Raw genomic sequence first — 19925 nt, forward strand, 5'->3', positions numbered from 1 at the left:
GGATTTGGGGGAACCATAGGTGGTCTTGTGCTGAGATCCATCTAAGCCCATTGACCAAGGACAGCTAGGGAGAGAGAATGGTTTGGTGTTTCCACCAAGCAGGGTGTCCAGGAAGCAGAAAGTCTCATGGCAACAGCTGGGGGATGAAGGTTCAAAAATGTGTTTTCCTAAAAGAGAAAAGAGAGATACTGGGCTTCACCCCAGAGGCCTGCAAGCCCCGTACTTGCCCAGCATCAAGACGGAAGCAGAAGCCCGGAGTCAGGGACAGAGACACCAGTGGTTTAATGGATGGGGGACCTTACGCGTCTGAAGCAAGGTCCTGGAGCAGCATCTCACTGTGTGCGGCAGATGGCAAGAAGGACGTGGCAGTTGTCTTCGTGGGAGGGTGGATGGAGGAATTACCAGTTATAGGGGGAATTGATGTCAGATTGGCTGTCAGTTACCAGGGAAACCAGTAGAGAAGCACGCCCCTTGTTGCCCTCTTGATAAGCTATCAAACTGGAGATGTTGTGATCTAAAGATTAGAACAGTCACTAGCTGGGGCCTGGGGGCAAGTATGTAGGCATTTACTGATTAGGTTCCATGATTAGGAGGGAAGGTCAGTCATATGAGTTGGGTGTCGGTGAAGCCTGGGGCTGGCCGAGCAGGGGATATATGGACAGCGAGAGAACCGCCGTCTTGTATGGCCTGACCATATCGGAGACTTGGGTTGCCTTCTTCTTTAGCTGCTTGTGTCCTGGCAAGGTCTGGATTGTTAGGTACCCTACTTGGTGCAGAGGAAACCATGCAGTGCTGAGCTCAGCAAACTCCTCCACACTGGCGTTGCTTGTTGATTTCTCAGCCCAATGGTTGAGCTCATCCAAGAGGCCTGTGGGTAGGACAGTCGGACAAGGCCCTGGAGCACCCCAGAGAGCATCTGTAGGTCCCCTCTGCCCTGACCGCAGGGGAGCACAGCTAGTTCTGTCTTTTTGGCTAGGTTAGTCACTCAGTCCCCGAGAATCCCAACTTGACTCCGCAAATCACCACAAGCACAGGGCCACCTCTCACAGGTCTTCAAGGAGGTGAGACAGATAAGGATATTCAATTAAATCTTCAACACTATAACTCTATTAAGTTTAAAAAACCAGCCTTTACACTCATTAGCTTGTCTGCTTCATGGTTGGCAAGATCCTTTCTTTTACCTGAAAAACAATAGTGAATGGAGATGTTAGCAATTTGAAGGTTTTGAATTTCCTAGTTTAGGAATACTAAATAAAAGTGAGCAAGCCATGTATGCCCCTCCGGTGTTTTTCAGCTTGCTCATTTGCGAAATCTAAAAGCTGGAGATCACTCAGAATATTAGTTTCTTCATCTATAAAGTGGGGATAAGAATTAGCTCTGTTTCCCTTAAAGGGTTACTTCAGTGAAAAAAAAAAAAAGGTGAGGTAATAGATAATCTGTATGTCCCTAAACTCAGTTCAAGATAGAGTTACGTTTCCTTTCATGGCAACCATTATGGTCTGAGTTACTTTATTGGACATTAGCCCTTGTGGCAGTGTCCCCCACCATTTCTGAGGGGTTCTCCAGTGTATTGCTTTACATGTGGTCCAGAGGGAATCTCGGGCTGGGTTATTTTTTTGTTAATGTTTTGGCCATGCAGTATGGCATGCTGGATCTTAGTTCCCTGACCAGGGATCGAAACCACTCCCCCTGCAGTGGAAGCCCAGAGTCTTAACCGCTGGACTCCCAAGGAAGTCCTTCACAGTCTGGGTTATTCTTGCCCCGTGTGAGGTCATTAACAGCTTGGCTGGCTCAGCTGTCATCACCGCTGGCCATCTCTGAGAGCCCAGGGGTGAAGAGGAAGTGCTTGCCTCAACTCCAGGTCAGTCTGGGTTGCTCCCACTTCTCAGAGGATAACTCAGTCATGCCCCCTTGAGTATCACATAAATGTTGATTATTACCAAAACTTGCTGTTTCCTTGAGCTGCTGCTGCTTCCAACATGGTAAACAGTGGTGGTGAGGTGCTGGATGGTGTCCATGTAGCTGAGGGCAGCCCACTGACCCCCAGACCCCTCATGGCCTCTCCATACAGCAGGTCTGATGCCGTTTTCCATGGTGAAGAGCACCTCTCCTTCATCCTTCAGCCAGTCCAGAGCCTCATCGCATTTCCTGCACCTCCAGGGCGATCAGCTATGGGAATAGCCCTTCCGTTCAAGGGAAGAGGGCTTACTCCCAGGCTGGTCTTGTACCCTGTGGCCTAAAGAGCCACTAGTTGATACCTTGCTGAAAACTGGACCATTATACCCCACGGTCCCCAGCACAGTGTGGCAGGTGGTCACTGGGTGTTAATTTCCCACCCTAAGTCCTTCACTCCATAAGTGCAGATTCAAGCACGGCCAGGACCTGGAAATCCATTTCTCAGAGAAAGCCAAAGATTCTTCCTGTGGTCAAATTGGAATTGCAGGGGAGAAGGGGGCAAGGGCCAAATGCTGACCCCAGTCTGGACCCTCAGAGGAGGCCCAGCTGTGAAGTCCACCCTGGGCCCTGCTTCCACAGCAACCCCAATACCTTCATACCCAAAGGCCCAGCCAACTTCGCAGCTTGGTGTGTTTGGATGACTTGTCCTGCCCTCTCTGTTTGGAAGCTCTGCCATCTGGCTTTGAATCACCTTAATTTCCAGCCTAGCAGGACTTTTCCTCTTATTTCAAAGGCCCATGATATCATCCATCCGGGGGGGGACCAGTTGAGGAAGAATTCTTAGGAACGTCCAGACCCAGCCATAGATAGGGGTGAGGAAGCTGGCTCCAGGCTGGAATCGCGCCCATTACCACACTCCTTCCCAGTCTCTACTTGAACAGGTCTGCAGATGCAGCCAGGCTGAGGTTGGGCCCCAAGATACTGTAAATGAAGAGGAGGAAGGGAGAATTGAGTGACTGGGGAACAGATCGAGGGCCCCGATAAAAGGCCATGCACTTAAACTTCTATGTTCTGCAAAGATGTGTTTTGTGCCTCTAGACCTAAAACATGTTCTTACCTACTTAAGAGTCCATTGATCTGTTTGGGGTTAAAAGACTTTCATGCAAATGAGTGAGACCTCCATGCAAGTCAGGGATGACTGTGGGTGCAGCAGGGACTGTGCCTGGAGACAGGGGAAGCAGACCTTTCATCTCTGCCTCTAAGTTGCTGTGTGACCCTTGGCAAGTCACTGTCCCTCTCTGGTCCTCGGTTTCCCTATCTGTCCAGTGAAGATGCTCCGGCCCCTAAGGGGCCCTGCTGCTCCAGCCATGGGAATTGTATGAGGCTACAGGATCCTACCCTGTACCCGTTGGTGCCTTTGGACCTGGGCTCACTCTCAGAGCCCCTTTCTAAAGAGCAAATCTCAATCTATCACTTCCCAGCTTGAAACCCTGTGGTGGCTTCCCACATCCCTTAGGATAAAGTCCACAGTTTTCAGCATGGTTGAGGAGGTCTTAAGCACTCCCCTGGCTCCCTGGGCTTTGACTACACTGGTTCCTTTATTGTTCTACCTCACCCCAGCACCTTCCCATAGGCTCTTTCTGGGATCTTCCTTTCTCTTAGCTCCCCTGCTTCTCCTTTGTATAACCCATCTCCTGCTTGTCATCATCATAGTTTGGAGTCTCTCCACCCACCATCTCCCAGACTGTGAGCTCCAGGAAGGCAGGACCCTCTTGTTCCCCATGTTGTCCCCAGCCATGTCGCCTGTGCCCTTAAGGAGGCACCAGACTGACAGTCCTTGTCATTGTCACATCCTGGCTCTGTGACCTTCAACAAAGTACTCCCTTCTCTAGGTCTTACTCTTCTCACATAAAGTGAGGGGGTTAGACTGGATTATAATATATGGTCATTAATGGGTGCTTATATTTTTGCAGGCCCTGGGCAAAGCTCTTTATATGTAGTACAGGTAATTCCTACAGCAATCAAATGAGGCCAGCACTGTCATTAGCCCCATTTTACAGATGCGGAAATTGAAGATTAGCAAGTTCATATCATTTTCCCAAGGTTACATGGCTACCAAGTGGCAGAGTCAGAGTTTCAACACAGGTTTATCTGCCCACCTCCAAACACTTAGGTCCCCTGCTTCTCCTTTGCATAACCAACCTCTTGTCATCACCAAAGTTTGGTGCATCTCAGACTGTGAGCTCACAACCACCTTGCCTCTCATCTAAGGACTCATCACCATATTCCAGGAAGGTGAGTCTGCCCAGAGTCTTAGAAGGGGCAGCGTGAGATTAAAGACTACTATGCTCTCAATACGGGTTTCTTCCTGGGAGCAGAGAGACAGTGCTGGCCTTCAGCCTTGCATCTTTGAAACAGTGGCAGCTCCAGCAGCCCAATAGCAACTGTATTAATACGTGAGAACCAGAAAAAAGAGCTGGAAAGACTTCTTGTCCAGACAGCAGGTCTCCAGTTAAAGGCTTCCCTCTCATCCGATGCTTGTTTTCAAATTTAAACTTCCATTGAAGTAGCACACACATTCAGAAGCGAGCATGCGTTATACATATAGAGGCGAATGAATCATCTCCAAATGAACACACCCAGGTAATCACCACCCAGCTCAAGACATACAACATTATCAGCAACCAAAGTCCCCATCAAGCCCCCTCTTAATCATTACCTTCCAGGACCTGTGTGTTTTGATCTGAGGCTATTTCCTGGAGCTATAGAGAAAGACTGGGAAAATAAGTTAATTTTTAAATTATCCTTTCATCTCCAGGGAAATTGTATGTCTGCTGGAAAAAGGTAGAGGAGGGGAGGAAGAAATTCAACACAAGATGTACTAAATCCTCAGACATGACAAATGGCTGCAGGTTCCAGAGAAAAAGGAGGAGTGACTTGATGTTCCTGGACCAGACTTCTGTGTGTGTGTGTGTGTGTGTGTGTGTGTGTGTGTGTGTGTGCCTATGCACGTGCTGTGTGAGTGGGTAGGACCTTGCTAGGTGGGAGGGATGATGCGGAGACTGTGAGATCATAAAGAGGAAAGCCTTGCCCTCGCTGCAGGGTTAGGTCAGGCCTCTCTGAGGAAGTCACACTCAGCTGAATCTAGGAGATTTTATCCAGAGCCTCTGTGCCCCAGGCTGCCCCTCAGCCTCCATTCAGATGAGAGTGCTGAGGACTTCAGCACTCCAGGTGTGACTGCTGGGGGAACTGCCTCCTAGTTTCTTCAGAAACCACGGAATGGGATGAAAGGGGGGATGGGGCCCACACAAACACCTCGCATTTGAGGAGGGTCTCCTGCAGAGGTGGTCTGTTGTCAAGCTCAAGCATCTCTATGTAAGGGGAAAAAAATATCCCACCTAGGACTTTGAGCTACGTGATCATGAAGCCCCCAAGACCCTTGCATGGGGGGTTATTGGCCTTATATTTGTCATATAGAGGAACAGCTTGAAAACAGAAGGAGAAGAGGGAGACAGAGGATGAGATGGTTGGATGACATCACCGACTCAACGGATATGAACTTGGGCAAACTCTGGGAGATGGTGAGGGACAGGGAAGCCTGGCGTGCTGCAGTCCAGTGGGTCGTGAAGAGTCAGACACGACTTGGTGGCTGAACAGCAACAAAAGAGGACCAGAAGACTCAGTACAGGGGAAGGTCAAGTGCTTAGGCAAGCACAGACACTGATCTAGACCTTGATCTGTAGAATTTTCATTCATCCCCACAAACACTTTGGACATGGTGAGTTTAAAGTGGTTTTGTGGCCACGCTCCTCCCCACATCAGGTGTGAGGCTGTTGTCATGCTTTTCAGATGAGACTGCAGAACTAGGGGGCACACAAAACCTCAGCTAGCATCCTCCTGGGCATCAATTTTACTTTAAATTTTCAGAACAGAATCTATAGATATTTTTTAAAAGACAAAATGAGGATATATTATTAAATAGAATGACAAAATGTATTTACCCTTCTAAGACTTAAAAGAGCTGCTGTCAAGAGGCTTTAGGTGGTTCCATTGTAGAGTGCATCAGTCACCTGGTATACACATGAGCTATTAGGGTTACTTTTTGTGGACAAGTCTCAGTGAGACTCACCAGAGGAGACAGTGAGTACAGTGTGTACAACATAGGGAGATAGTTATTACCAGGCTGTATCACTGAGAAGGAAGTTGGGCTCTGAGTAAGGGTACTTTATAGAGTCCCCCAGTTAGCCTGGGACAATCCCAGTTTATGCCTGTTGTCCAGGAGTGATTATTAATAGCATCAACTTCTGCTGCCAAAGGAGCCCAACTTAGATGAAAAATATATAGTCATTCTAGCTATGCAAACCCAGCAAGATTATAGGAGCAGGCCTGGAAGCTCAGTCCCTGGCTGGGAGTTACTCAACTGAGGGGGAGCCTTGCATGTCCCCATAAGCTGTTCTCAGAGACTCTGGGAATCTGTTAGGAGAATCCTGATGTGGTCTTTTCAATGATCCACTCTTGGTCCCTACCCACCCCACCCTGAATCAACGCAAACCTGCTGTGGACAGAGATCATGTGACAATGCCAGGACAGAGTCAAGGAGAGAAGGCTGAGCCAGCCTCAGCCAGTTTCTGGAGCAGCCAAAGAGGAATCATCTACCGGAACAATGTAAATTCTAGTCTGAGAGGGTGGCATGCCAAAGTCAAGGTGATGTGTCAGTTCCAAGGGATGAGGACAAAGACATCATCAGGAAATGAGGCAAGAAGCCTGGAATCAGGAGCAGGAGAAAAGTTTAGAAAGAGGTGTGCCAGGTAGAAGCGAGGGCTGGGAATAGGGCTCAGGGCGAAGGCTGTGACAACACTAGTGGCTGAGGGCTGGCGCAAGAAGGGATGTGCTGGGTGGGAGTTGTCGGCCAGGCTGGACAAGCCCGCCCCAGACTGCATTCACAATCGGCCAACGAAACTGCCTTTTCAAGTCTGGCTATGGTGGCCTTGCTATGATTATCTTACGAGTAATTATTTTTACTATTCATAAAAAAATTTATTCATGAGAGAAGAGAGGGATCTTTAAAAAGGAAAGGGCTTGTTTTAGCATTAACCCTTTTCTAATTACTTCCTTGGGGACAAGTTAATCAGCCTGCCCCATCCATTTTAACTAGCCTTGTCAGAATGTGTGGGTACTAGGTATCGATGTCAGTGTGGCAACCGGACAGAAAGTCTTTCCCAGGAGACGTCTGTCATGTGGGTGCTGAGTTCAAAGAAAGATATTGTCTTGGTTGCCAATGTATGATATGGACCATCATATGGGAATCGGGCAAACGCTGCAGAAGAACTTGAAGTTTGGCATTGCAGGTTGACTTGATTCACTTGTATCAGTTGTAACACTTTCCTTTTTCCTCCCTATTTCTGCCACCTAACAGTCTTAGGCTACCTCTCTGGGCCTTTCCTCTCCTGGCCAGTCAATGACTTCATGGCCAAAGTCAGGGAATCCTGAGTCAGGGTCAGCACACCTGTGTTGAATGCTTGCTCCTTGCATGGAGCGAGAATATGGCACCCTGGCTGTGCTGTCTTGTTCCCCTTAATCCTCTGTTATGGGCTGGGAGGCCAAGGGGACAACTAACAAGGGTGCAGCCTCTGGGGTTTTGGTTTCAGCAGTGTCAGGGGAAGATTCTGAACCCTGGAAGCCAAAAGCAAATGTGGCAAGTTGAGAAGAGGCATCCTGGCAGATTGGGGGCTGAAAAAATGTGTAAGAGTTTCAGAGAAGCCCTAGAAGGAGTCTGTTGTTTTTGTTAAGGATGAAAAGTTGGGCTTACCTGGTATGAAATCCAGACTTGACCACTTACCAGGTGTATGATCTTGAGCAATTTAATTAACCTTTCTGTGCTTTAATTGATATGTATACATATAAAGTTATAGTGAGACCAACTTCTTGGGGTCATTGCAAGAGTTAAGTGAGACGACATGTGTAAAGTATTTAGAATCAGTCCCAGCACATAGTAATTGCTCAATACTGCTGGGAAGGATTGGGAGCAGGAGGAGAAGGGGACGACAGAGGATGAGATGGCTGGATGGCATCACCGACTTGATGGACATGAGTTTGGGTAAACTCCGGGAGTTGGTGATGGACAGGGAGGCCTGGCGTGCTGCGATTCATGGGGTCGCAAAGAGTCGGACACGACTGAGCGACTGAACTGAACTGAACTGATACCGTAACAAAAAATTAAATTTCTCAGGACTCAAAGGAGAATATACTAGAACATACGAAAATGTATATATCAATTCAACACTGTATGTGACTGTTTTGAGTGGAATGGATGCAAAAGCCAAAGTGAAAGCCAAGCTTTCCCTCGGATCTAGAAAAATGATACTGATGAACCTAATTGCAAGGCAGCAATTGAGACACGGACATTAGAGAACAGACTTGTGGACACAGCGAGGGAAGGGGAGGCTTGGAAGGAGAGTAGCATTGAAACGTACATTACCGTATGTAAAATAGATAGCAAGTGGGAAGTTGCCCTATAACACAGGGAGCTCAACCTGGTGCTCTGTGATGACTGAGGGGGTTGGGAGGGAGGCTCAAGAGGGAGGGGATATATGTATACATATAGCTGATTCATGTTGTTGTAGGTCAGAAATCAATACAACATTGTAAAGCAGTTATCCTCCAAATAAAAATATTTTTTTAAGTTACAAAAAAGAAATTTTCCCTGGGGTTTGTCTGAGAACCTTTGTGAAAGAAGCAGATTCCACTCACACCAGCCGGTATGAGGGAAAGTTCCTGGACAGGCTTTAAAGGTCTTCTAGTCCAAGTTCTTCATTTGCAGGTTGAAGAACAGGCCCCAGAGAGGGGCAGTGATCTAACCAAGGTCACACAGCAATTTCCAGGCAGCATCGGACATAGGAGCTAGATCCTGTGACCTCAAAACTAGGACTCCTGTCACAACACTGCACAGACCAGAGTTTTCTTTCTTGGGGTCTGTTCCACCATCAAAGCTGACCTTTACCCATGGGGAAGCCGGGAGTCCTACAGAATGGCCTAGACCAGGGCTTCTCAGATTTTAACATGCAAATGCTTCTCCTGGGAATCTTGTTCAAAATGCAGGTCTGGGTGGACCTAAGAATCTGCATTTCTGAAAGCTCCCAGGTGATGCTGCTAATTGGGATCAGACTTGGCCTAACAGGGCTCTAGGCCAGCGTGGTCCAATAGAAATATCATATGAATTGCATATGTCATTCTCAATTCTCTAGTAGCGACATTAAAAAAGAAACAGATGTCATTCATTTTCATACATTTATTTTACCCAGTATATCCGAAATATTCTCATTTCAACATATAATCAGTATAAACATTATTAACGAGATATTTTACATTTTTTCATACAAAATCTTCAAAACTCAGTGTGTGTTTTACCCTTAGAGCACATCTCCATTCAGATTTGCTGTATTTTAAGCATGAAGTTGCCATATGTAGCTATTGGCTAAGGGCAGTTACAGGTAATCCCTCTATGGGTCCAGCCCTTTGCACCAGCTGACAGTGACCATCTTCTTAGATCTTCCTTTGGCTTTTCCCACTTTGGCAGGCCCACCTAGCCTACTCTTTTACCTTTTTCGTGGGTGAGGACAGCCCTAAGCCTTGAAGAATAGCAGCCCAGGGCCCCACCAGCCCAGCTTCCTGTGAATATCGTAGCCTGTGCAGGCTAAGTTGCTTCAGTCATGTCCAACTCTTTGCAACCCTATGGACTGTAGCCCATCAGGCACCTCTGTCCATGGGGTTCTCCAGGCAAGAATACTGGAGTGGGTTGCCATGTCCTCCTCCAGAAGATCTTCCCGAATTACAGGAATTAAACCCGTGTCTATGTCTCCTGCATTGGCAGGAGGGTTCTTTACCACTAGTGCCACCTGGGAAGCCCTGCATAGGGTCAAAGTGCATGCATGCGTGGTCAGACTCGTGTTCGACTTTTTGCAGCCCTATAGACTGTAGCCCACCAGGCTCCTCTGTCCATGGAATTCTCCAGGCAAGAATACTGGAGTGTGTTGACATGCCTTCCTTCAGAGGATCTTCCCAATCTGGGGATCGAACTCATGTCTGCCTGCGTCTCCTGCATTGGCAGGTGGATTCTTTACCCACTGAGTCACCTGGGAAGCCAAGTAAGGAAGGCCAAAGCTCACCTTCCCTCCATCTGTGGGTTACCCTGGTTTTATCTGGACCCAAAGACCTCTGTGTGACTGGCACAGTGGTGTCGGAATATACAATTAAATGCTTGAGAGTCTGTGTGCTCTGTTCTCAATTAGAAGAGCCCAACTGAGAATACTTTCCATACGGCTCAGGCCCTGCCACTGTCTAGCCTGGTAGTTGGAAGGTTTTTCTGTGGGGCCGACCATGATGGTGAGAGACACAGGCCGTGATTCCATGGCAGAGCGCCAGCGTGACATCTGTGGGCCCTCTGTGACTTCGGGTGCGGTTCTCCTCCTGCCAAAGAGACATCAGTGGATCATCTGACAGCTCTGACCGTGCTCACACACTGGCTGGGAGGAGTCCCCACACTGGCCTGGGGCCTCACTGGGGGCCGTTTCAGGTCTTGTCTGAGCCAGAAGGAAAGCTACAAGCATCTTCCCCAATCAGTGACTTGCAGGTGACTCACCAGGCCCTTCTGTTCACATGTACCCCGCTGGAAACCCATGTCTGAGAAGCTGGGGCGTTTGGGTCCTCGAGCAAATGTTTGAATTTTCTTGCTCTTGTCTGAGAAAGCTCATAGTTTGGTGCTATCTAATGCTAAACATATGAATATCTGGGAATATCTAAATATGCTGTGCTCTACAGACAAAACACCTACACAGGGATGTTCTGATGAATGGAGCTTTCCAGTAAAGCAGAAACTGTTCCTTGTTTCATTCCTTATGGTTGCAAAGCCTTCTAAACCTGGACTGACTTTTCCTCTACCTCAGAAAGTGGAGTGTAATGAGCAAAATCCGATATTATCTCATCATTGGCTGTCATTATTGGCTCCACAGGCATTTTTGCGTCTTGACCATATAGGCCATTTTATTTCATTCATTCAATCAACAAATACATATCGAGTACCTGCCATTGTTCTAGGTTCTGGGGATACATCAGAAAGAAATCCCTACTCTTTTGGAACTTGAATCCAAGTGTGTGCCTGTGTTGCGGTGAGGGGAAGGACAGGGATGAACAAGAAATGAGCAAATGACGCATAAGCTTGGTAATAAGCATTCTCGGTGCTGGTGTGCACTTGATGGGCCCCACGCTGAGGCCACTGGGCAGCCAAGACTCCCCAACAGTGGGCTGACCTCCACTCAGGACAGGTTTTGTTCCCTGCCCAGGGTCCCTGCTGCCTGGGGACCTGACCGATACCTTCTCTCCAAGTTCAACAGCTCCCTGGTTACTTATGCCTGAGATTTGCCAATTAAGCAGATCGTTTGGTGCCCTCCTGCTCTGATATTTTCAGGTTCATTTTCTCTGTCACTTATCTGCCACTAGCCCATTTCTGCCCAGTTCTTGGTTTCCTCTGTGATTGAAGCCATGACTGTGTGATGCTCAGCCTCCATAGGGTCCCCTCGTGACAGGAGGGGAGGCTGTGTTTGGGGTGAGATAGCAGATGGATTATTTGTACCATAAACTTTCCCCATTGTCATGAGGTTGGAGCAGTGATAGCTAGAGGAAATATAAACAACAATTTTCCCTGCACTTTTTATGTTTCTGTCAGTCAGGTGTGCCACACTGACATGAACACAGGAGTCATTTGTTCTGTGTTTGAAGCTGAAATGTGCCATAAATACACCACAGCCCTTCAAAGAGTTGGTTCACAACAGCCTGCTTTAAGAGACCACCAAAGTCATCTTTTCAGGAAAATAAAACAAAAATATGTTTACAAAACATTGCCCTTGGGAAAAGTTGAAAACAGTTTTCCTATTTATGATCTGGTCTTTTTCCACTTGACAAATATTGATTGCTCTCTCCCAGCCACACCCCTGCCCTTCCTCCTGTTTTAGGTGGGGTCCCAATTCACATGGGCTTCTGGTGAAATAACAAGTGTGTTTGTACCTAGCCCAGGAGAGCCCAAAAGCCAGCAACTGAGGGGACATTCAAGGCCAGTCCTATTCTAGGAAGGGGACAGAACAGGGAGAAAAGACAGTCTTGGGAACCCACCAGAACAGGCTGTGGTCTTCATTAGAAAAATTTTGTCATTGTAGCTGGTGAGAGAATGTTAGGAGACTGGATCTATCATTAAATATCATTAGGTCGATCCATATGAAAGTACCATTTGGGAGTCAAAAATAGTCATTATTGGTGATTTCATCTGGTTCCATCTGAAAATGAACAATAGCTACTAGTTATTGATTCCTGCTTGTGTGCCAGGCATTGACCTAAGCACCTTCCAACAATGATGTCATTTCATCTTCACAGTAACCCCAAAGCATGGTGTCTTCTCCAGAGACAGACTCTAAGATGAGGATTTATAATTTATTTTAAAAAGTACTCCCAGGAAAAAAGCAGGACAGGGACAGGGACAGGGATGAAGCCAAGTGAGGATGTGTGTTTGGGCAAAGTCTCAGCTCATCCTATGAAGAGCTGCGGAGCTTCCGTTACCTCTCAGTTTGTCCCATCTCAAGGCAAGAGAGCTGGGCTTTTGTGTGCCCACAGGCCATCACTGGTAATGGGTGCCCCAGGAGCCCATGCTCAGACTCACTGGACTCTCTTGCACACCTAGGTGAAGGGGCTCCAGTAACCCACTGGCAGCCTGTGAGCAAGCTCACAGGTAGTGCCAGTAGAGGCAAAGCACGTGGAATCCGAGGGCGGGGAGGGCCGAAGAAACAGTAAGGGGCCCTGGCCTTCAGGCAGAACACCTTCAGAGTCCACTGGAGGTGGGAGTTCATTTTATTGCCCTTTCATACGTGAAGCAGTCGAGGTTTAGAAGGATAACAGTAACTCAGCTCTGGCCATCAAGAGGTAGGACCAGAACTCTGCCGTCCTGAATTGGCCACTGCCATCCTCTCAGGGGCAGTTCCAATGTCCTGGGTCACAGGGATCAAGCTGGTGGCACCTGGCTCGTCCTTCCCTTAGACTGAGATTTCAGAATCTACTTGCCTCATTCAGGTGGATTTGGATAGCAGGGGTAGGCTCACCCCAGTGTCCGACAGCCATAGCCCGTCGAAGTCCTTTAAGTAGGGAGCTGGACTTTTCATCACATTAGCTCTCCCGTGTGCCTCTCTAGGTGGGTAAAGGGGCTCTGTGAGATCTGCTCTCATGTCTCCTTCCAGAGGCCCTAGAGGCTGCCCTCTCACTCAAGGGTGCCCTGGCACAGGCAAGGGTGACCTGAAGCTCTCCACGGCCATGGCTGATGGCAAAGTGCTGTCCAAGGTCACTGCCTGAGAAGGCAATCACTGCTATAATCAAGAGTTCACTTCAAGCTGAGCCAGACCAAGGGACGCATGGGCACCAGAACACCTGGTAAGGGCATCCCCTCCAGCTGTTGGCTCTGCCCACCCTCCCCCGGCCAGGTGTGATCACTTGCCCACGCTGGCCTTCCCCCAGGGAGCTGAGTCAGAGCTTTCTAGCCCAGAAGTGGGAGGACGCAGAGTCTGGAGGCTGGATTGGAGTTCATAACCCCTGTTCATCCACTTACTAACTGGAGTGGTTTTTTGACTTTGTACCTCCGTGCTGTCATCTATAAACAGGAAATGGCAATTTTCTACCCTGCAAAGAATAAATAAGATGTTATCAGGCAGTGCCTAGCACAGAGTGGGCATCTGAGAAATGTTTGGTTTCAGCCTTTTTCCCTTGGTTTTGCTGGCACTGCTTCCTGTCCCATTACCTGTCTTAACTTTGGGTCATAGTGTGCATTTTAATTCAGTCCAGCTGCCCTGGTCTTGCTTGGGTGCAGGGTACAAGCCAGAGAAATGTATCCTTTATTGTCATGTGTTTTGAAAGGTTTTGTCCCTTCTGGGTTACTGTCTGAGTGCTGTCCAAGAACACAAATGGCCTGCTTTTTTTCCCTCCATTGATCTTGACAAATGCCGAGCTAGCACCTGGCCCTCTCCATTGAATTCCATTATACTCCATATGCTGATAGCTCCTCAGATGAACTCTCTTGGATGGCATACTGCAAGAGAAAAAGGAAAACAGTACAAGACACTGAGATGCTGGGTCCTGCCCCACTCCAACCTTCTCCCCCATACATAGAAATGCTGTCCTAGTTTTCAGCAGCCTAATTGAACATCCATCACATAAGAAAAAAAAAAAAAAAACCCTGGCTTGCCACCCACACCATTGTGCTAAGAATAACTTCTCTCCCAGCAGTAGAGCTGGTCATAGTCACTTCCTAGTGTTTCCCTCTGGAATTAGGTGTGAGGATTCAGAAAGCGCATTTGTCCATTTTAAGTCTGAAGCTGGCATGGGCCCTGAAACTTGGAAGTCTGACAAAAAACCAAGAAACCTAGAGTAAACATCCAAACACTTAAATACCCGAAAATCTGTCTCCTGTTGAAAGTCTTTTTTCCCTTTTGTGTGTTGTTTGGATCTCACTGAGTCTGTTCTTCCTAGTTTGTCCAGGAGTCAGTTTTAGCTATTGACTTTATTTACTGAGATGGGGTTCAGTCGAGCTCAGCATCTCACAGCTGAGTTCCCAAGCAGCAGGAGGTCTTGATGACCAGGAGCATGGGTTTACTGGTTTCAGGCTGAAATTGGGTTTTTGGAGTGATTGCACGCCTGGCTTTGGGGAAAGGATCATTTGTCCTTTAATCTTCCAAATAAACAGAATCATCCATTCATTCAAAATCTATTCCCAGAATGCCAGCTTTGTGCCAGACCCTGTGCTACTTAAGCACCAAGGCCGTGAAGCACACACAGGACGATATCCTTCTCTACTCTGTTGGAGATTAGAGTCTGATACCAGAGATTCTCTAACTCTGGCAGCATGGTGGAATCATCCGGAAGCTTTTGGGGGGGGGGGGAATGATTGATTTATTTTTGGCTGTAATGGGTCTTCGTTGCTGCACCGGCTTTTCTCTAGTTGTGAAGAGCAGGGGCGACTCTTTGCTGAGGAGCACAGGCTCTAGCGCACTCCCGTTTCAGTAACTGCCGCACGTGGACACAGGGATTGTGGTTCCTGGACTCTCAGGTGCAGATTCAGTAATCTGGTGCTTGGGCTTCATTGCTCCGAGGCATGTGGGATCTTCCCGGAGCAGGGATCAAACCCTTGTCTCCTGCGTTGGCAGGCAGATTCTTTACCACTGACTGAGCCACCAGGGAAGCCCTGGGAGCTTTTTTTTTTTAAAAAAAAAAAAACTACTCTATGCGTGTATTTTCTCAATCCTTACAATATCTTCCAAAATACTGCTACTGTCATCATCTTGAAGATGTGGAAACTGAGGCACAGTTGGGGGAGTCACTTGCCCAAGGATATTTAGCGTCTTGGAAATGGCATAGGACCCCAGACGCTCTGCCTCCAGAGAGCTGCGCTTACCACTGAACCGTCCTGCCTCTTCATGTGTGGAAGCCTGAGAAGGACTGGCAGGCCTGGATGGCGGGGGCAAGTGGCAAAAGGGAAACTAGTGAAGGGAAGCTGGAGAGGTGGGTGAGGGCAGGGCAGGAAGGGCCCCGAGCGCCCAGACTAGAAGACAGGATTTTATCCAGTGAATGAGCGGAAGAGCTGCCACCTATACCAATGAGAGCAAGAAGCCATTAGCTAGGGGGCTTGGGGTGCATTTCTACATGACAGAAAGTAGGTCAGTGTTTTGGAAGGGAGCGCGGAGGTGCAGGAACTCGGTGACGACAATCGGCTCTGACAGCAGCTCCGTGCTGAGTGGGGAGGAATGTGAGAAGGGCCTCCCGCTCCTTCTCCCCACTGAACTCTTGCTTCGACATGTTATCTGGACCTCGCAGGTCAGCTCCAGAGCAGCTGGCTCCGTGCCTTCCTTCCCTGGAAGCCACATGACCTCCCCAGCGCCGGTGCCCACCACAGCCTTCCCACGCAGTTGCCCGATGCCAGCTCATCAGAGCACAGGAGTGAGTGCAGGTGTGGTGGCCATGGAAGAACCAGAAACCCGTGTCCCTGCCCTTGATGTAAGCCAGGACAGAGGTTGCCTAGCCCCTCGGAAGCAGTAGGTGGTAACAGTTACCCATGTGAGCCTGGGTTTGAATCCCAGCTCCGGTGCTTAACTGCGTGATTTGGGGACAAGTCCCTTAACTGCTGTGAGGATCAGTTTTCCCATCTGTAAAATGGGGTCGCCATTCCTACCTTGCAGGTGTGTTTTAAAAACTGGAGCTATCATTCCTAACACCCCTGGTAATAGTGTCTAAGGCTCTGAGCAAATAACAGCTCTTATTATATAGCCTTGTTAACTGCCATGACTGTATCCTAAGCCCCTGTGGGTCTTGAGAGTCCAGAATGAGAGCCCCTTATTTTGCAGCTGAGAAAACGGAGGCCGGAAAGGGATCCATGGCTTTTCCAGGGTCACCTGGAATCTGAACAGCAGAACTGGGAGCAAGGGATACCTTTGAAAGGTCTCACCAAGCAGGGGTGAGAAGTTCAACTCAGGCTTGCCCTCGGCCACTCCTAGCCTTTGCTCTTTCTCCTTCCATGATGGCACAGATACAACCTTTCTGGAAGGGTTGTGTAGACGAATAAGTTGTCATTCCAAAGTGCTGAAAAGCACTCCACAGGTGCCAAATCATGACTCTCCAAGGATTTCAACACCTCGGCTGGCATGCCTTTCTGCCAGATGCACGCTGCATGAGGACTCTGTGTGTGTGTGTGTGTGTGTGTGTGTGTGTGTATGTCTGTGTGTGTGTCTGTGTGTTTGTGTCTGTGTGTTTGTGTATGTCTGTGTGTGTGTCTGTGTGTGTAGAGGATAAGGAGAGGGACAAGGAAGGGCTCACAGAAGATTCCAGATTGTCCAGAATCTCTTTTTATACCTGAACCCCAGTACACTCTGGCTTAGCCCCCTGCCCTGTCACTCAGACAGAAGTGCCCTCGTTCTGCCCAGGTTCTCTGCAGCCTACTTTCAGTCACCTGCTGCAGGAAGGTGTGAGCCACTTTGCTGAGCAGCAGTGATTTGCCCAGCCTTCCCTCAGCAGAGTCAGGGACTCAGTCCCGGGTGGCTCTTGTCAAATAGGGTGTCATGGAAAAGCAAGGCATGTGGGATCAGACAATAAAGATTTGAATCCCAGTTCTACTGCTTCTTATGTGACCTTGAAAAAATTACTGTTGTGCCTTAGTTTCTTCATCTGTAAAAAGGGAGAAATTTTGCATTATTTGAAGACATTAAATGAGAGGACTACTCTGGCATACAACTGTTTCATTCCCACTCCAAACCCTGCTCCCATCTCAGTGGTTTTCTGCGCCTGGATTACCGAGGTGCCCTGGGCTGAAACTATATATTGATTTGAATTGTGGATTGTGAAGTCAGAGAGATACCAGGATGCAGAGGTGGTTGTTGAAAGCAAAACCTGCCTCTCCCAAAGAGGAATCTTTGTGGAGAGGATGGCCTTGGCGCCCCAGGCCTTTGGGAGGAAAGCAGCCATGGCGGGGACACCCACATTTGATACCCTGTGGCAGAAGAATGGCACAGTGCCCTGAATGGATGTCTTGGATAGAACGCATATGCCCATAGCCTTATTGTGTACCTCTCAACTAACGGAGTTTGGCGGGAGGCCAGGTGGAGAGGGGGCAGATATGAACTGGGGCTGCAGGGAGACGCGCTAGACCCCGCTGTGCTTCTCCCGGCGTGCAGAACTGCAAGGCAGATGTTTGCAGACAGGTTCCATGACCTCTCTCTATCTTCTTTTCCCTGCCTGGCCCATTCTGTGTGCCCCAGATCTGGGGATATGGATCCCTCTCCCGGTGACATTGGATGGTGTCCATGAACCCCTCTCAGAGAGGTAGGGGTCCCTATTGAACCCTAGCCTCAGTTTCTGGGTCATCACTCAGTGTCTTAGCAATGGAAATGTCCACATACTCAGATACAACCACAAGGTGTCATGTGATGATTCCAGGGTAGGTGGGAAAAAAGAACTGTGGCTTGAACTTACTGTATACCAGGAAAAATGATCATATCATAATGGTGGTAGCAGTGACCATGATCACTGATTTAGTGCTTTACACATATCAATTCATTTAATCCTTCTAGCAACTGTAGGAGGGAGGTACTGTTATAAACCCCATTTTACAGATGAGAAAGCTGAGGCATTAAGTGGTTAAATAACTCATCAAAGATTACGTGGTTGGTAAGTGGCAGGGCTCAAAGCCATGTGGTCAAATGCACATAGTCTAATTCCAAAGTTATTCTCTTTTCAACCACTGTACCCACCTCTACTGCCTCTCTTACTTGATCTTGCTCCAGAGTCCCAGGAGGTAGGTGTAACCTCCTGTCATAGATGGCATATTGTTGTTGTTGTTCAGTCGCTGAGTCATGTCTGACTCTTTCTGACCCCATGGACTTAGCACTTCAGGCTCCCCTGTCCTTTTTTGTCTCCCAGTTCAGTTCAGTTCAGTTCAGTCACTCAGTCATGTCCGACTCTTTGCGGCCCCATAGACTGCAGCACACCAGGCCTCCCTGTCCATCACCAACTCCTGGAGTTTACTCAAACTCATGTCCATAGAGTCAGTGATACCATCCAACCATCTCATCCTCTGTCGTCCTCTTCTCCTCCTGCCCTCAATCTTTCCCAGCTGCTGCTGCTGCTGCTAAGTCACCTCAGTCGTGTCCGACTCTTAGCGACCCCATGGACTGCAGCCCACCAGGCTCCTCCATCCATGGGTTCTCCAGGCAAGAGTACTGGAGTGGGGTGCCATTGCCTTCTCCTCTTTCCCAGCATCAGGGTCTTTTCCAATGAGTCAGTTCTTTGCATCAGGTGGCCAAAGTATTGGAGTTTCAGCTTCAGCATCAATCTTTCCAATGAATATTCAGGGTTGATTTCCTTTAAGATTGACTGGTTTGATATTCTTGCAGTCCAAAGGACTCTCAAGAGTCTTTTTCCAGCACCAAAATTAGAAAGCATCCATTCTTTGGCACTCAGCTTTCTTTATAGTCCAACTCTCATCAATGAAACAACTGAGACTCAGAGAGATGCGGTGACGAGGCCAGGTCACACAACCAGTTAAATATCTATGCTCATCTGTGGGACTCTTTTCACTTCACTGAAGGACTTTCAGGAGAGCAACTGAAACCTTGACATCATCTCTTACCTTATGGATAAGAGGGAGGAGTATGCGGTAGGGGCACCCAGGTCTTTCTCAGTGCCCAACCCTCCACCCCAAGCATGCTGGCAGGCAGGAATGAAAGCCCCAACCTTGCCTCTTTGCTTTGCAGACTTCACCCCAGCATCACCCCCACGTCACTTCTCCAGGAGCCATGACGGCCTCGACAGTCTAGGTTCTTTCCTGCTAACATAGCACTTGCCTCACTTAGTGATTATACATACATCCATGTGATTGTGTGACTATTGTCCATTTTCCTGATTACGTTGTAAGTTCTATGACAAAAAAAAAAAACCAACGCCTTGGTTCTTATTAACATTTTATCACTAGTGATTAGCATGCTGTCTGGCATTCAGTAGCACTGAACTATGATTTAAGTAAATGAATGAATGAATAGAACACCTTCAAGACTCTAGACTCACACCAGGCCCTCTGCTCCCATTATCCCACATCCTTGCAACAACCCAGTGAGCTAGTTACCATCATTCCCATTTACAGGGCCAGAGATGAAGTGACCCTTGCTCAGTCAATGGGAAGTGAAATTAACATTCACATATGGGTTTGCCTGACTCCACCCCAGTCTTCTCGCTACTTCAGGTCACTTAGAGAAGAACCTGGAAACAAGAAGCAGAGATAAGGGGGAATTCCCCGGCTGTCCAGTGGTTAGGACTTTTTACTAGGACTTTCACTGCCAAGGGTGTGGTTTCAATCTCCGGTTGGGGAACCAAGATCCCACAAGCCACGTGGTGTGGGCAAAAAAAAAAAGAAAAAAAAAATAGCAGTGATAAATAGCCCAAGCTTCTGCTCTAGGGAA

At 48.2% G+C, this 19925-nt stretch overlaps 2 long non-coding RNA genes across 4 annotated transcripts; one reads left to right on the top strand and one right to left on the bottom strand.

Annotated features, from left to right (window-relative positions):
• Positions 1 to 258: 258 nt before the first annotated feature.
• LOC145523436 (uncharacterized) lies at positions 259 to 4916 on the bottom strand. Of its 3 annotated transcripts, none has more exons than XR_014066554.1 (4): positions 4616 to 4916; positions 2556 to 2877; positions 1941 to 2236; positions 259 to 1181 (listed from the first exon to the last, which is right to left on the bottom strand). It is a non-coding gene; the product is annotated as an uncharacterized LOC145523436 (long non-coding RNA). The 3 variants fall into 3 exon arrangements; XR_014066555.1 differs by lacking the exon at positions 4616 to 4916 and adding an exon at positions 3630 to 3709; XR_014066556.1 differs by lacking the exon at positions 4616 to 4916 and adding an exon at positions 3014 to 3118.
• An 80-nt stretch (positions 4917 to 4996) lies between these two features.
• Positions 4997 to 8593, top strand: LOC145523438 (uncharacterized). The gene is made up of 3 exons (XR_014066558.1): positions 4997 to 5127; positions 5374 to 5674; positions 6462 to 8593. It is a non-coding gene; the product is annotated as an uncharacterized LOC145523438 (long non-coding RNA).
• Positions 8594 to 19925: the final 11332 nt, after the last annotated feature.

The sequence above is a fragment of the Giraffa tippelskirchi genome, chromosome 10, assembly GCF_054371585.1.
Source record: "Giraffa tippelskirchi isolate mGirTip1 chromosome 10, T2T-mGirTip1v1.2.pri, whole genome shotgun sequence".
In the NCBI taxonomy this organism is placed as follows: Eukaryota; Metazoa; Chordata; class Mammalia; order Artiodactyla; family Giraffidae; genus Giraffa; species Giraffa tippelskirchi.